Raw genomic sequence first — 17,500 nt, 5'->3', positions numbered from 1 at the left:
CAGTTTAAATACTGCAGGGTCAAAGTCTGGATATTGAAGACCTGGTGGCGAAAGAAAGTCTCAAACGGCGTCAGTAATTTTATTTAATTTCACAGCCATCTTCCAAACATAATGTCAAAGTCAGAGTCCACGTGTGTGTGTGAGTTATTATGATGTGGATAATGTGTGTGTGTGTGTGTGTGTGTGTGTGTGTGTGTGTGTGTGCGTGCGCGTGCGCGTGCGCGTGCGCGCGTGTGTGTGTGTGTGTGTGTGTGTGTGTGTTGCCGGGCCGTGCAGGCTGACATTATTTTATGGGAGTGTGACAGTATTAAGCCCAGCGAGCCCCCAGTTGGCTTCTAGAGAGACAAAGCTGGGATCACACACCCCAGAGCGGGGGACAAAGGGAGGCTGAGCGGGGGGCATTGGGACGGGCCCCCTGCCTAAAGCCTAATCTTCTGCCTCTGCTTCCCTGATAGGGGCTCTGTGGAAGGCTGGTGCTGGGAGGGCGCAGGGAGCACAGGGAGTGGAACTTGAGAGCGGAGGAGGCTGACTTTAGCCTGCCCTTCAGACAGCCACTCCTTGGTATAGTTTGGTGTGATCACCGGTAAATCTTTATTAATTTTAATTGGAGCCCCCCATTTAAAAGAGCAATTAAAGCGGATTAATCGAGCCCATCCCGTATAATGTCTTCTGTTAATTAGTTTGTCAGCACTGTTTTAATATCGCTTAATGACTTCATATTTCAGGGATGACATTAAAGGGATGCCAAAGGAAAAGAAATGGCCTTATCACAATGCGCGGCTTTAATAGGAGATGTCCCCCACCGGCGGGCAAGGTCAGGCCCGGGCCGCTGCATGGGAAGAAAGAGCCAGCTTTCAGGGTGGCACCAGGCTCCAGACCTCCAGGGATGGGAACACACACCGACTTATTATAAAACACACAGACGCACGGACGCACGCACGCACGCACGCACGCACCCACGCACACACACACACACACACACACATTCACACACACACACACACACACACACACATTCACACATACAGACACTTGTTCTCTTGCTTGTTGACTGGAAGACATTGCGGAAAGAAGGGAGTAAATATTATAGGTCCTTGTAAGATGTTCTTGTTCCTGTTCTGTTCCAGCATTATGAGGTGAGGCCGCCTGAAAAATGAACAAACAACCCATAATGTGGTGTTTCTCAAACCGTGCTCTCAGGGCCGCCGGAGTCCGCGGCGCGTGCCCCGAGGGTCCACGGTACGTTTCCAGAAAGGTTCAGTTGTTTTATGTATTTTCACTAATCTCATCATGATGGTTCTCGCATTAATTATGTGGCAATAGTCTACAGGTCCGTAGGTCCACCCCTCAAATTAAAGGCATTCTGTTTTTCCTAATTTGAAAAACAAATTTTTGGTTTATCTTCACTGCATATTGCACAGATGGAAAGGTCACTGTGAGCATTTTTAATTGAATGTGCTTTGTGTAGAAAATTTCCCATGAAAAGTGGTCCACTATGATAAAAACACCGCCATAACCACACAACATGATTAAAGCTGATAAGATAAATCATAATTCGGAAAAGGACTCATTATGGGGAAACTGTTTTTCCTTAATTCATTAAAAATTGTAAGAGCTGCAATATCTCGAACCTGTTCCTTAATTTGCCGATGCCGGTGACATTTATTACCCCAGACATTGAGGGACTATAGGTCTTTCCATTGCACGTATGGTGGGACGATATTATGTACACTATATTGAAATATTCCATTTAAAAATTACAAAGTACTCTTACAAAGGCTTTTAGGCACCCAATGTCTTAGTATAATAAACCTAGAATTGATGAATTGCCTTAGTTTTAGAAGATATGTGCAACTCCCACCACCATGGAGAGACATCACCAGGAGAGGGGTGGATGGAATCCAGCAGCACAAACAGCCTCGTGCTCCTTATTGCATCACTGGCTGGCGTGCATCCCTGCTAATTTGAGTATGCCCTCGCACCTCCACTCTCCTCGGCAGATTCATAAATCTCATTCCCATTATCCCACTAATTAGCCGGGATTACAGGAGCATGTAATGCCCCCGCTTCCCAATAGATTGATTGGGGGACGGTCTCTTTGTTTTGAAATCACTTCCTGATTGATGTACAGAGCCCTAGTTTGCAATTGTAATGGCCCAGATGTTAACAATCAAATGTGTTTCCGCTCCAGGAAGTAACAGTCTGTCATGGAAGAGGAGCCAGCCAGGCGTGTAACGACACATCATAGGAGTGTGGGGAAGGAGGGAACACAGAGGAGGGGTTGAAGGAATGGATGGATGGATGGATGGATGGATGGATGGGAGGATCAATGGATGGGTGAATGGATAGACGGATGGACGGCTGGATGGATGGATGGATGGATGGATGGATGGATGGATGGAAGGGAGGATGGGGGGACGGAAAGAGTTAAGTGTGGGAACTCTGTTTTGTGCTGCAGGTGAAAGAGGGTGAATGTGTTTATATCTGTGCTCTGAACCATAATCTCCTTGCTTTTCGGAAATTCCCGAAATCACATTGACTGTGATTCTGATGTGACTCTGATGACATATTGTTTTTGTTCGATTTTTTTTTTTTTTTTTTTTTTGTATCAATTTGATCTATCGAATCTCTAAAATGTGGTTTGTCCCAACTCCACATCTACACAAACCAGAATATTTGCCAATGGACTGGTTTGTGCAGGTTGTAATGGGTAAAGATGGGCTCAAGTTATCAGCGTACATTTACGAATAATGGTGTTAGGGTTAGGGCTGGCCAAACGCAGCAAGTTGAGTCCAAGCTGATATTAATGCCACCAGTCACGACACTGTGGCACCTTACTGGAAGCAATCTGATTTTGCAGCAATAGAGGGCACTATTGTCTAACTGAACCGACTCCCCTTCTCTCTCCTTTTCCATTTCTTTTTTTTTTTTTTTTTTTTTTTCTCATGCTCTTCACCAATAAATCACTTTCCAGGATAGTTAATGGATATAGAAGCAGATCATGAGTGAGCTATCTGTGGGGCGATAATTTAAGTGAAGATCCCCACACTGATTGCAGTGAAAGGTTATTTATTTCAACAATAATGCGGGACACAAAGGAGGAATCTGGGCAAGATTACTGGCTGGGGTACGCAAGAGTGCTCATCTCCAATGGAGCAGCGTGTAAATTGGGTTCACTTTCCCCAATGAAAATATGGACCGCAGTTTATTTCGACTTTATGCACATTCACTGCTGTGCTTCCCTCTCGAGGGTGGCTGGGGAGTTAGGCCGCGGATATGTGGGGAGGGTGGGTGAAGACCTTGAAAAATGCCCCCTTTGTCCCTGAGTCTGTGGAAGGCTGAACTACTGGAGGTACAGGCATCCATTCACCGGGACCCACTCCCTACTGATCACAAGACGCAACGACGATAAGGAGGAGGTTTGGAGCCATGGTGGCCGGAAATCGTACCCCTTCTGTAGGTTTTTATGCATTTGCAGCCGTGGGCCCGCGCTCGTGACGGTGTGCCCACACGCACACGCATGTCGGCGTGCGTTTTCTGCGCGCAAACCCGCCGGCCACAATCGATCAAGCGCGTTGCAGGGAGAACCCCAGGGCACGGAAGTCGGCTTTGCGCAAATACTCCAGTTCTCCACTCATGCAGAAAAATGAATTATTAGGACCCGACCGAAATTCCTGAAAAGGGAAGATGAATTAGCTCCATATGCCGTCCCATGTGGCCGCAGCAGCCCCAAAGTATGGCACCACTCACTGACTATTTGCGCATCTCTTCCGACGGCCCTCGATCAGAAGGGCTCTACAAACAGTGGCGCCGGTGTCGGAGCACATGTTAAATCCGAACGCAGGAGCTTAAAAAGGCGTAGTCATCCATGCCTGGTGCTCATGGGTATAGAATGTATACTTTTACATGTCTATCAGGCTCCCGGCTTTCAGCTCTGCTGTCAGTCCAGATATGCATCAGACATGGATCCAGTGCTGTGTGAGATATATCCATTGGGTAAGGAATGAGAGCCCCCGAGCTGCATGATAAGCACTGTCACAGAGACATAACATATGTATCTATGCCATGCTCCGCTAAATGCCCCGGCAGGATTTCAAATACTTTACCTGGAGTCGAAGGTGAATTATACCTGCGTGGCGCCAACAAGCAGCCGTGAAAGGATAAAAAAAGCCGCCGTGCTGAAGTGGTGGGCGGAGCGGGCGGAGCGGGCGGCCGCGAAAAAAAGGCCCGCAGACGGACATCTCTCTGCAGGTGGGGCTTTATTTTTGGGAGAGCTGTATCCGCAGACGGGCTCCAGGATCAGCAGGCTCCTTTACTTAGTGTGTGCATGCGTGCGTGCGCGCGTGCGTGTGTGCGTATGAGCGAGAAAGAAGGGGGGAGCATAGACTTCAAAATGCAGTATCCCATCCAGATGGGTGGAGGACACGTCAGGTCAACCCAGACAACTAGCTGGGGACATTGCGGTGGCTGGTCCCCAGGGGACAGTGAGGGGGGGACCCGCCTGAGACTGGCAGCTGTAGCGGCGCTGGCCCTTACATACCCAAGGGTGTACCTGCTGCCCAGCATGTGCCCCGGTGGCACGTGACAAATGGTGACATGCTTCTGCTCCCGTGCTTTGTTAGATCAGCGGCTGATTGAAACGGAAGCAGCGGGAAGCTCTCAGATCCATAGAGAGGACGGGCAGGGGAGCAGAGTCACACCCACCGTAGACAAATGAAAATAAAGGGATACCATTCCCGCACATAAACATATGCAATTTTCCACAATAATGGAGCGGAGGAGATGAGCATATGCGCCGCCATCGTTTTATTTACATATGGATGAGAGCGCGTCTGTTTTTATGCACGACCATCCTCTTCATTAGAATCTGGAACTGGAGTCGTACAAAAAGGATCATATTTCATAGGTGAGCAGCGCTTCCAACGGATTGTGCACGGGGGGGGAGAAAACAGAGAAGGAGACAACGGAGTCCGGCCTTTCCATAGAAGTTCCCACAGTCTTTATTAAAAGTGTGACATGATTGATAACCTGTCAGTCAGTGGAATAATCAGCACCAATCCCGTTGCTCTCAGCCGGCTCCGCTTCCCGCCCTCATTCTTTATATCCATATCACCCTCAACACATCCACTTACCATTGAAAACTGTAATTGAATGAGTTTTTGTCATTATTTTGATTAATCATATTAATTTGTACTAATTAAGAGATGGTTTGAAAGGACGACAATTAGATTAATGAAATTAGATTAAACCTTTTTTTTTCCCGCCACGTTACATAGCATAGAAAAGAGAAAAGAAAACCCAAGCAGGAATGTTATGAAACAGTCGACATTCTGAATTTTGGGACTAATTGAATGTCTGATTTTATTAATGGTGAAATTTATAAAAGTCCTTGAGGGACAAATTAACGCAGATTCAGCTGCTAAGAGGAGGGAAATTAATTAGAATTCCAGGAGATATTGCTATCGTTAAAGGCAGCGGTCCCTGTTAACCCGTGGTGCCTCTGCGAGCGGCTGGTGTGTACACACTGGGACTCCCTGGGATGCCCAGAGCACTGGTACATGGGATTTTAGAAGGAAAATCCCCAAAACGACGGCAAACATCAACACTGTTGGTTAAAGGTTTCATTTTGAAATGCTAAAACCCTAGTCTTTTTTTTTTTTTTTCATCTTGAGTTGTACCACTTCAAATTCAGGGCCCTCGGCCCTCCCCAAAACCCACCCAGATTAGTTTCAAAACAATAGATGCACTTTTGAAACTTTTTTTTTCTTCCGTCCTTTCACAGTCCAGTGATCTAATAAAAAAAAAAAAGAAAAGAAAAGTAAATTTCATTTTGAGTCAAAGCGCTTTTTTTTTTGGGTCCATTCCAAGCATTCCCTGTTCTGGTGCTTGGCCAGGGCTTGTGATTGACACCTAGGTCAACCCTTGCCACTCCGAGTGCGGTGGGGGTCTGACACTTGTGTTCCACGGGCTCGCCGCACTCCTTGGGCTCTGCATATTCACCAGTCTGTCTCCCTCTCTGCAGGCCAATTCATAATTAACAGCTGTTGGCTTGTCAAGAGTGGCCCTGGCCGTGGCACGCACACGCACACACACACACACACACACACACACACACACACACACACACACACACACACACACACTCACGCGCGTGCACACACACATTTATATTCACGGAGAAGACCCCCGTGCCATGGATGGATTTCAAGGGCCATGAACCCATCTTCTCCCTCTGAATGATGGACACTCACCTGAAAGCTCAAACACATACTCAGTCAACCTGCTCTGGTTATCCCAACACTCTCTCTCCCTATTTCTCCATAGCTCTCTCACACACACACACACACACACACACACACACACAGACACACACACACACACGCACACACAAACACACACACACACACACTCACACACACACACACACACACTCACACACATTCCCTCCCTCTCTCCCTCTTCCTCCTGCTCAGCACCTTCTGCCGCCGTGTCAGGAACTTTTGCATAAAGTCCAGTCCGTCTGGCCGGCGAGCAGGCAGTATGAAAATGAAGCGCGGCCGCGGCCAGCCCCCCGCTCCGTGTGTTTGTCATGCCTGTTTAGCTGAAGTTGAAATGTAAATATAGACCGCGGGAGATCTCGGCAGCGATAGGCTGCTTGAAATTCTAATAAACAAGTAGCTGTCCACCTGTAATAAATGATACCCATAAAAGGGGGTGATTCCTTGAGCAGATAAAGATGAAAAGTAATTGTTTGTGCTCACACAAAATTAATCAGATCAAAACAGGGGCAATCATTTTAAAGAGACACCAGACCTATAAAAAAGGCAAAGCTGTGATAAAGTATTGGCTATCAGGCGTGCAGTCTGGAGGTGAGCATTACAATAATACGGAGGGCCGGTATTCATGTGGCTGGAGATAGGATTATTGCATATATTCAAAGAGGGGGGAAATGTTTATGGTACATATACAAGCAGGGGCTCACAAAGACATCCCCGATACAAGGTCATAAGAAATGGAAGAAGGGTCCGTCTATTTCGCCGCCATGTGACTATTTCATTTCCATCCTGTTAAGCCCCTGCTGCACGAGAGCAAAACGTTTTAGGTTTCTGAATGATACAAAATAAAACGTGAGAAAATAAATAATTTGAATACGTAATAACATTACATATAATTGCTATTATATTTATTTATTTATATTTATATTGTGACATTATTAATGATTACATTACTTTTTTATTAATTATAAAAAGGCTAAGAACATTGCTGTTATTCATTTTGTGTTATTAATTATTCAATCGCGTTTCGCCAACGTTATCCGGCAAACAAAAATAATCCGGGGGGGGGGGGGGGGGGGGACATGCACCGCATGGCGCCAAACAGAACCTGATTGGAATGAGATTTCTTTTTCTGCGTTAATTGTTTAGTTTGCGACGGGTGGAACCACTCGCGCTGGAGCTAAACACACGTGTGCCAGCCGAGGGTGTTCCCCCGTCCCAGACGCCACAGAGATCAACACGGCGGTGTGTGCCATCCAGTCTGAAGGTCCAGATATGATGGAGCACCTGGACAGAGGAGCGGCACGGCAAACAGGGTTATTTTCACAGCTTTGATATGCTAAACACACACAAACCCCCCCTCTACCCCCACCGCCGCCCCCCGCCCCTCCGCCCCAGCGGAGGGGCCAACATCCATCGGCGGCTGTTTGTCCATACAAATGTTTCGGGAGGTGCAGGAGCTCTGTTCAGCTCTTGTGCACTGGCCCCGGTCCTGTGCAACGTGTTTACCGTGGCGCCACCCCGGCGCACGGGAACAACGGTCCCAGCGACACACCTCTGGAGAGCGGCCATGCCTGCTCCATCACGAGGAACGAGCCGGCACTCCCCCCTCTCTCTTCATTATCTGCGTATCATCAATATATAAATTATACCAAAGGACGGCTAAATTCCTCTATTCATTTTTGGGCGTCTATCCACACCCTCATCTGGAAGCGCTTCGTACGGCGAAGCATTAGGGCTGAATGAATTGCTTGCCACTTCCACAGCCCTCTGTTGGGGGGGGGGGGGCGGAGGGGCTGATGAGGCTTTTAATCAATCACAAGTGACGTGGAAAACATTCCCTTCTATCAAACAAAATTGAGCCTTGTGGTTTTTTTTTCCTCGACATGGCATTTGAGAGCGAAGCTGCCAAGCGAAAGTACAATGAACTCCGCGAGTGTCAAATAGAAGAGATCAACAAGTCCTCCATTTAACAGCTGTCGTAATTGAGTGGATGATGAGGCGCGGACTTCTCTGGAGGGTATTGTGTGCTTTGGCAAGTGTCTCGTCTGGTTACGGGCAAGACATTGCGTCTGAAAGGGAGGCAGGGCGGGCGGCTTAAAGGCGCCACTTGTGCGGCAACTCGCCGTGCCGACCAAATTCCCTGTTCTCTTTATTCTTGTCTGGCAGGTTGTAATGGAGTTAATTGTACAATAAAAGCTATTCTCTAAATCATTTCCTCTCCGTCCGTACAAGATTGATCACGGAACCAATCCTTTCTACTGCTGTAATTTTCATATTTAATGAGCGTGACTCCAAAACTATTACACTAATTAGTCAAATCTCACATATCGCTAATGATGCTCGCAGTAATTAATATTGTATTTAATTAAAAAATGACCCATTTCAGTGGGCTGGCGTGCAGGCATCGCTGGTTGGTTTGCCTGCGGGTAGGAGGGACGCTTCAGAGGGTGTGTACGCAGGGGGAGGACGGGGGTGGCTGTCGGACAGCCCCGGAGACGGATAGAGAGCTAGACGCGATAGGGAAAGGTGGGGCAGGAAGTGGGCGGGGGAGGGGACAGGTGGAGGTGGCCGTCTCGCTGCCGCCGCCGCCGCCGCAGATTCCCAGCATCCTGCAGCATATGTCTGCGTAGCTCGCCGCTTGCCCAGAGCCTCCTTTTTTATTCCAGCGGAGGCAGGCGGCCCGTGTGATTTATGTGGGGGCCCCCCCCCTCCCCTGCTCCACAGTGCATACACTGGAAAATCTCCAGTTTACACAAGAATTGCCTGAAAAATGAGATCTGTGACTACATTCTTTTCATTAGCGGCTTACGCTAGCGTGGAGACTGGAAGCCTCAGAGCTCGTAATGACGGCGCGCGGGCCCAGAGCCCCGCAGCCTCCAGCTGCTGTCAGCCTCTCATTACCCACAGCGCCCGTGTCACAAACACTCTGATTTAATTTCTGCAACAATTAAAAAAGAGTAAACAGTCGCTTAACTTGCGCTGCTGGTAGCAGCTGAGAGATGCACGTTAAATGCAACAGACTAAATGTTTGTGCATCGCACACACATACAAAAAACCCACGAATAACCAGGAGGTAGAAACAAGCACAGAGCGTATATTCTAGTATTTTGTTACACACAATTTCCAAACACAAAAAGGACGAACTTGAACAGATCGGCTGGGGCGGCGACATCATATTACACACGGTGTAGAGCCGCAGATATTATTTGCATTGTACGCACACATCATTCAATCTCTCATAAAGCATAACACCATGCAAAGGTCCGCCTCCTCCTCCCCCTCCTCCCGCCTCCACCTCTCCAGCCATCAGGAACAAACAATGGCGCTCTGGTCCCAGGCAACAGTTCAGTTCTCTTATCTAAATAAGATTTAGCCTTCATTTAAGCGGGGCCTCCATCAGTTTGCGGAAGCTGCTGGAGGAACAGTGGCGGGATGGGAGACCCGGGGCACCTCATTTTATCTTTATTTATGTCTCTCTCCCCCCAGCTCGCTTCCCGAGCAGCGGGACCGGGGGGGGTGCACGCGTGCCGCCGCTGAGACGCACTCAACAATGTAATTGGGGTGATGAAAAATTATCATGATTGGGAGCATTGGATCTCTCCCCCACCGACGAGCTCCCCTTCCGCCGCCCCGTCCCCCCACCCCCTGCCGCCCCGCACCCACGCCTTCCAACCCTGTGCCCCCACCTCCGCCGCCCGCACCCCCCCCCCCCCCCCCCCCCCCACCTCCCGACCAGTAATAACATCTCCGGGCCCATCTGTCACCATCTAATGTGACAAAGTTTTTATCGCATGTATTAAGGCGGCCAGATTAAAAAGTAAATACGGCAATCTCACCAGGCCCCTGCGCTGGCAGGTTATGGCACATTTCACGGTGGCCTGAGCACCTCATCAGTGTTCCGCCGCCTGTGCCCCTGGCAGGGAAACAAACAGGCCCCCAGGGAGCAGAGCCTGGGGTGGGGGCGCGGGTGGGGGTGGGGGTGGAGGCAGGGAGGGGACCGGGGTGGAGGGTGGGGGAGAGTTTGCTGCAGGGGATCGCCTTGGAAAAAAAGGCGGGGGGGGGGGGGGGGGGGGGGGTGGAGGCGCTGGTGCAGGCTAGGGGGATTGGGGTTAAGGAGATGTTAAAGGATACCATTAATGTTATATGTCTTCTTCCCAAGAGGTGGACAGCTAGCCTACATTACACCTTTCTGCCTCCTCCCCACCAAGGAGCCAGAGAGTGGAAGGAGCTACAAGGGTTTAAGGGAGGAGAAGGAGGAGGGACTTTGTTTAGCCATGTGGAAATTCAACCGACATAAAAAGTACACGCGCGTGCCCACGCACGCACGCACACACACACACACACACACACACACACACATGCAAAAAGATTTCTTCCAAACTGGGGAATAAAACACTTCAAGCGTTGGATTGGATGCTGATTTCCACAAACTCCTCGCCGGCTTCCACCGGGTTACACGTCCACGGTTGGACCATCTCCCGTCCTCTGGAGCATCCTCTGCCCACCCTCCCTCCTCCCACATGTTCACATATCCATGGTCAGTGGTTCAGCCATCTGGCTTCTGCAGCCCAGCTCGGCGCTGGGGAGGAGCACGGTGTAGCTCCCAGAGCTATGGCTGGCAGATGGGAAGCTGAACGGAGTGCTTCTCAGATTAGCTCCTGTAATGGCTCATTTGGGCTCCTATGAGGAGATATTAGCACATGTGTTCCATACGTCTGTGCTGGGCTCCATTACACCACCAGAGAATCCTTCATAAAAACCGAAAAGCGCACACCTCAGGAGTCTTTCGTAAACCGGCGGCCGCGACAGAAAACGGACCGAGAAGGAAAACGAGCGGCGGGGAAAAAAAGACCGGGATGTAATTGACTCGGCAAAGTTCGACGACACAGGGCTGCGGCGTCGCTTTAACTCGTGTCCACTTCACAACTTCATCACGTGTATTTGCTGCGTTTTGGTGTCCGGCAACTCTGAGCCGTGTTATCATTGAGGTGCGCGGGGGCCCATTAGAATAAAGCCTTAATGAATCTCAGCGGCAGCAGGCTTGGCAGAACAGCCGAGCGAGCAAAGTGAGGAGATTGTCAGCCGCGCACCTGGGACGCCGGGGCGGCGTGCTGGGCTGCGTGGCTGACAGGCTGGCTGCTGACAGCTCTGTGACAGGTCAGTGTCTGCGGCAGAGCGCTATCTGTAGCCTCCTCCAGAGGAGAGCCGGCGAACATGTGTAGCTGTCTCCCTGCCTGTCATTAGGGGCCGCTTAGTTAAAGGGCCCTGACGCGCCACTCCAGTTCACAATTAGCTTTGCGGGGCGCCGGGTGTGACAGACAGCGCGGATCGCGGGACGGTTTGTCAGGCCAGCAGCGAGGACAGGGCGGTCCGCTGTGCCGCGACGGTCGGCAGCAGATGCCAGTTCAGATGCCCGGGACCCCGGTGTCACCGGCCACAGTCTCCTCGCCACAACGCTCCGCGGACCCAAGATGGCACTTGGACCGAGACCAAGAAATGCGACTTTACAGTACTCCGTGAGACTCCTGTCTCACTGTCGGCGCTGGACTTAATCCGACAGCCCCCGTACATTAAAAGTTTAATACAACTGCCGTAAGATCACACAACACTTCCGCTTCCACCGGACAAAACGCATCTAATGTTCCTCGCTGCACGCGAACAGAAACGTGTGCAGTACAGCACTGCTGCCTACTTTATCAGTGTCAGTGGTTCAGTGTGTGTGTGTGTGTGTGTGTGTGCGTGTGGAAGGGGGTGCGTGGTGTGTGTGTGTGTGTGTGTGTGTGTGTGTGTACTGTATGATGGAATGTGATGTGCTGACATGCTGCTGATGTCTGCCAGCCGGGCCACACTACAGATGGAGGACACCACTGGCGCTGAAAAGGCCAGGACCAAATGCTTAGGAGTCAATTCACCAGAAAGCAACCCAGCAAGAAAGGTCAAGTAGTACCATTACTGCATTCTGGGAGGAAGACATGGGCTTTATAGTGCGGAAGAAATCAATTCATAAACTCCTAAGTGAAGGTTTTTTTTCTGTGTGTGTGTGTGTGCGCGCGCACATCGAGCCCTGCTGTGTACCTGTGCATGAGTGTGTGTGTGTCTCCCTTCCCTTCTCTATTTAGATGTGTGTGATGATGTAGTATTGTTGAATGACCTATCCCGTACCAATAGAGCAGTCTTAACACATACAAACACCTTATTTCGGTCTGAAACACTCACCCTATCCAACACCAGGGCGCTCCGCCGTGAATCTAAATGGGGGAAGACCACGGAAAGCGGCGGACCCGCCGCGAAGACCAGGGGCCGGGGTGTTGTATTTGCGGAAACGCGACAAACCCGGCGCAGGTGCGCGGCGCGGAGGAGAAATATCCAATAAAGTAACGAGCAGATCCAGCGCTTTTGATCAGCGCTTCATTGTAAGTGGCCATCTATCATTACTGTAATTCCTGTGGCTATTGTGATCGGATGTGTGAATGACCTCTCATTAAGTCAAATGCAGAAGATTAATCAGGGCCAATGGAGCCTCTTCAGCGCGGGAGGGGAGGGAGAGGCGGCATAATAGCCGGGGTAAGAGATGAGATTGAAAGGAGGGATGGAATGGAGGGGCCGCGGAGGGAAATGGATCATCCCTCCGAGGCGAGAGAACAGGATTTGGTGAGGACGGAATGCCGGCAAATAGGTTGGGCCCAATTAATCCGATTGTTAAAAGCGTTTTTTTTCGGTTCAAATATATGTAGGCGTGTTGACCCCGCTGGAGATTTTGAATAAAATGCGGAAAGGTGACACCAGAACGCATCTTTTTTATATATATATTTTAAAGGGATAATGATTTTACCCGCATTGTATAATTGTCACTGATATAGAAAAGTGTTTCCTCATTTATTTATTATTTTGGCTTTATAGATTAGATTTGCCTTACTAAAGGGTTATAATTTTAAGAAATTGAGTCAAATATATTTTAATTTGAGATTGTTGTCATCTTCAACTCCTAGGAGGCATTATTTATTATATATGTTTATCTCGTGAAAAAATATGTGAATAGTGTGAAAATCTTGGTGTCCACACACCTTTCGTTTACGAACATGCCTACTGAATTCATATTCCCATCGTAGCTATAATTGGTACAATAACCCTCTCCTGATTTGACTATGGTTCAACTCATTGCAATTTATGATCTCTTGAGTAATTCAAAACAAATGACATAACAATTATCTAAAAATATATAATATTCTTCTTTTAAATCTGATATTCTTATAATAATATTTGATTTTAACATAATTAAAAAGTTGAAGCTGATATTAACATTATTGTTATATATAATAATAATAATTACAAGCTGGGCCATCTAATAGCCCTATATGTTGATGTGTCAATGAAAAAAAACGATAGCAGACCATGTAATATTGTGAGAGTTAGAATCTTGCTGTTGCCTTTTTGGCAGTAAAGAGGGGCCAGTGCCATAGCGTTCACAATGCCAGACAAAAAAAAAATGGAAAGGTCATATCACCAATTTCCAAATAATACAGTAGCCTATTGCAAGGCAAACAGGACAAATTGTAGTGCAAATGAATTGCAATTTGTCCAATTTGGCTTGCCGTAAGTGGTATTTACAAATAATTCTCAGTGTAACACATTAATGTTTGATACATTGACTATCCTGCTGTTTTCGTAAAACTATAAATATGTGTCGGAGTGTAATAATAGCATTTTGTTTTCAACAGCAACATTCATCATCCCTTTGAAGGCTACAGTGGTAGGTCGACCCTTTTATGAAAAGGGGAATAATTCCTTCGATATTAATATCACAGGTGAAACTGTGACATGTGCGACATCAAATTTGTTATGAAGTTGCCTGGGTTGAAAGATACTGATGCTACACTTTAAATCCCGGCCCAGACACACAGCATGATGTAGTACGTGTCATGGGTTGCCGGTCTATCTGCTGGCTAGTGATATTTCCCGTTGCGTCTAATCACCTGAGCTTCCTCTCGTCCAGAGGTACGTGGATATTGACGGCCGAGACAAGGTCAAGGGCCGCGGCGCCTCCCACTTCCTCCCGCACCGCAATTAATGCCGAAGTGGGGGATGGGGGGGGGGGGGGGGGGGGGCGCCTGATTTGACTAGCCAGTCAAAGTGCCAATCACCTTCTGATTGGTCGCACCTCCCCCGGTGCGGCCGCTGTGAAAGGTGGAGGGACGGCCGGAGCGCCGAGGGGGGTTTTTCGCCACAACCTCGGCGCAACGACTTGCGTCCTTTGCCGCGGCGCCGCGCGCTCGGCAGTTCCTCATTGAATTAACACTTCAATTAGCCGTGATTGCATAAACACTCCGCGGAAACGGGAGGAAGGCGGCTGGAAGCGGCGCGACATTCAAAGGTTTTGTTTTTCCATTATGGCAATGAGAGCAATCTTGTTTCCACAAATGATAATTAGGAGTCATTAGCCCTCGCAAACTGGGTCAATTAAGGAGCGTGAAACACAAACACTTGAGACGGACCCGTCAGACTTTGCGGCCTGACATCATTAAGGGTAATATTTGTTAGGGCCGCCGCTCCTCCGTTATCGCCCGCATCGGCGTCTGAGCCGGACCCAAAACGCAAAGTATGAATACATAGGGAACCATCCATTATGGAATGTATTTTATCATACTTCCAGGCTCCCCTTTATCGTGTTGAGGTCCCCCCCCCCCCCCCCCCCGCTCTTCATGAAATATTCCTGTGGTAATCTGAAGCGCCGCTCAGAGCTTCCCCCAGCGCTGCAGTGAGACGCTAGACTCACGCCTGAACTTTGATACTCTTTAGAATAATTGCATATCAGCATACAGCATCGCCGTGGCGCGCACCAAACAAGCTCTTATGCATGGCGAAAAACCCCCACTGTTTGCATAAGCCCATTTATTATGAGTGATAGCGCTGCCTTCACTGACATTTCGTAAACTGGAAGTGCCTAATCTTGTTTAGGCCCGGTACTTATTAAAATACCAGAATAGTCAGGCAGCCGATGTCCAGAGCGGCTCTGGCCTCGTCCTGATAGGCGTCGTGTTTTTGGTTTCAAATATAAATACATTTGTCTTGTGGCGGGCCGGCTGGCTTCGTCTGTATCGGATGCGCTGTCCGAGGTGAGAGGGGCCCGGTGGCTGCCTGCCGGAGTCACATGATTTATGATCGCAGAGCGGCAAGCTGCGAGACATGGCGGAATATGGAAAAAAACAGCTAACAATGGCTCGGCCATAGAGAATGCCTGCCGTCCAACCCCAAGGGCTCAAGCAGCAGGCGATGGTGGACTGTCAATATTATGTGTGCTTCCTATGTGATGGAGGCAGATGGACAGAGGCTGCAATAGGAGTGGGAGGTGAGAAACTGAAGGCAGGGGTTGGTGGTGTGTGTGTGTGTGTGTGTGTGTGTGTGGAGGGAGGGGGGGGCGGTTAAGTGTTTGCAAAATAATTGAAATCTACAATGGCTGGCAGATATCTGAATGTGACTTTGTGCAGCTTCAATCCTTTATCCCTTCCCAGTCCGAGTATTGACAGCTAAAAACAACAGCCATTATCTGTTAATTACATTAACATTTTATCAGCAGCGGGTGGCTGGGGTGCATGTCCCGCAGCTGGAAGATAGCTGTCAGTCAGCAGGACAAGGCGGGGAGGCGGAAGAGGAGAAGGGGCCGCAGGAGCGGACCCTGGAGACCCCGGCCTGCGGGGGCCGGGGGGGGGCCTTTGCTCCGAGCTGCCCCGCTCGCCCCCCGCGCTCGTGCCCCCTTTAGCTCTAATGGAGGTGGGGGTGGGGGGGCTGACAGGGGCTCTGAACCACCATCTCAGTTGTCTCATCCACAGAAGAAAAGCAAAGATAAGCACTGACACCTGCCAAGCCAGGCAACCCCAGGGCCAGAGACAAATAAACTCAAACAACCGATTCAGGACAATGGACTCAGTGCGCTCGCTGATGTGAGTGATCAATGTCGCCATGCAGCTCTCGCTGAGAACTAAAGGTGGAGCCACCGGCTCTACACCCTCCCGACAGATCGGCGTGTTGTCCTTTGAGGCTGCTCTCTGGCTCTGTTGGCCCTGTAGCTCTTTTCTCATCACAGTTTTCATATGTTTTATTTATGCCGTCTGTAGAGTGTCCAGCTCTGCCCGGGAACTGGCATGGGGGCAGTGCCAAGCGGAGGACAATAGGAGCAGGTGCCAACCTGCGCTGCAGGACTTGGATTCTGTGCAACGGCCTCTCGGTGAGGGGAGCGGAGAGGAGGGGGTTTGGCTGTGCCCTGCGGCTCTTCATGGTGATGTACAGTCGTCAATCCTAATACCTCTGGGCTAGCGCTGCCCGCTGCCACGGGGACCCATCGCTGACCCGCCCCGTTGCCAGCTGTGTTTATTGATTGGGGGCTGCCTGATAACTTAATATTTCACCTGCCTACTTCCCCTACCAAGGCCGCTACCTGTCAGAAGGGCAACACGGGGATCAATGGGAACCTTGTCTGAGCAGTGGAAGGTCCTGGCAGGGGTCGGCCGCTGATTGACAGGAGCCCCGCGTCCAGCTGGCAACAGGACAGCCCACGGTCAGTAAGGATAGTGTTGCGGTTCCGCTCACATCGGGACCTCTTACAATTAACAACATCCCCGCGTTCTTCTATGCTGACACGGAGGGGGGCGGGGGGCGGGAGGCTGCAGCGGTTCTGTCCAGCCACGGAAGGGTTAAGGACCAGTGCCTGGGCTGAACGGACGCTGCCGGAATACACCGCCTCCATACACAGAAAATGCTAAGAGCCCTCGCTGACAAAGAAAGAGTAAGAAAGAAAGAGATATCAAGTGTAGTAATCAAAATGAAAAATGGGTCTCCGGCTACTTTAAACAAGAGCTAATTTATCACCAGAAAGTACGGATAAGTAGCCGAGTTGTTGCCGTTCAGTAAGTACCCGTTCTGCACCAAATTATTCCACCCCTGCTCGCGTGCAACCATAAATCATACACTTCCACACATCTTTTCCTATTAGTGGCTGTGCTAGGCATGGGCGCGTGCTCAGCTACCAAACACAGACTAATAGGCTACAACTTTTAATTTTGAGAATGCGACTCCCCCTTTAAAACCTCCACACCCCCCCCCCCCCCCACACACACCTCGGGCTCCTCGTTTTCTGCCCACCCCACAACTCTTTGCACGACCATATTCACATCATCACAAACAGGAGCCTTACACAATCCCGGTTGTCACCCGGCGCCTGCCATCCA

This window comes from Zeus faber (genome assembly GCF_960531495.2).
Source record: "Zeus faber genome assembly, chromosome: 13".
Taxonomy (NCBI): domain Eukaryota; kingdom Metazoa; phylum Chordata; class Actinopteri; order Zeiformes; family Zeidae; genus Zeus; species Zeus faber.
This window is presented reverse-complemented; position numbering follows the sequence as displayed.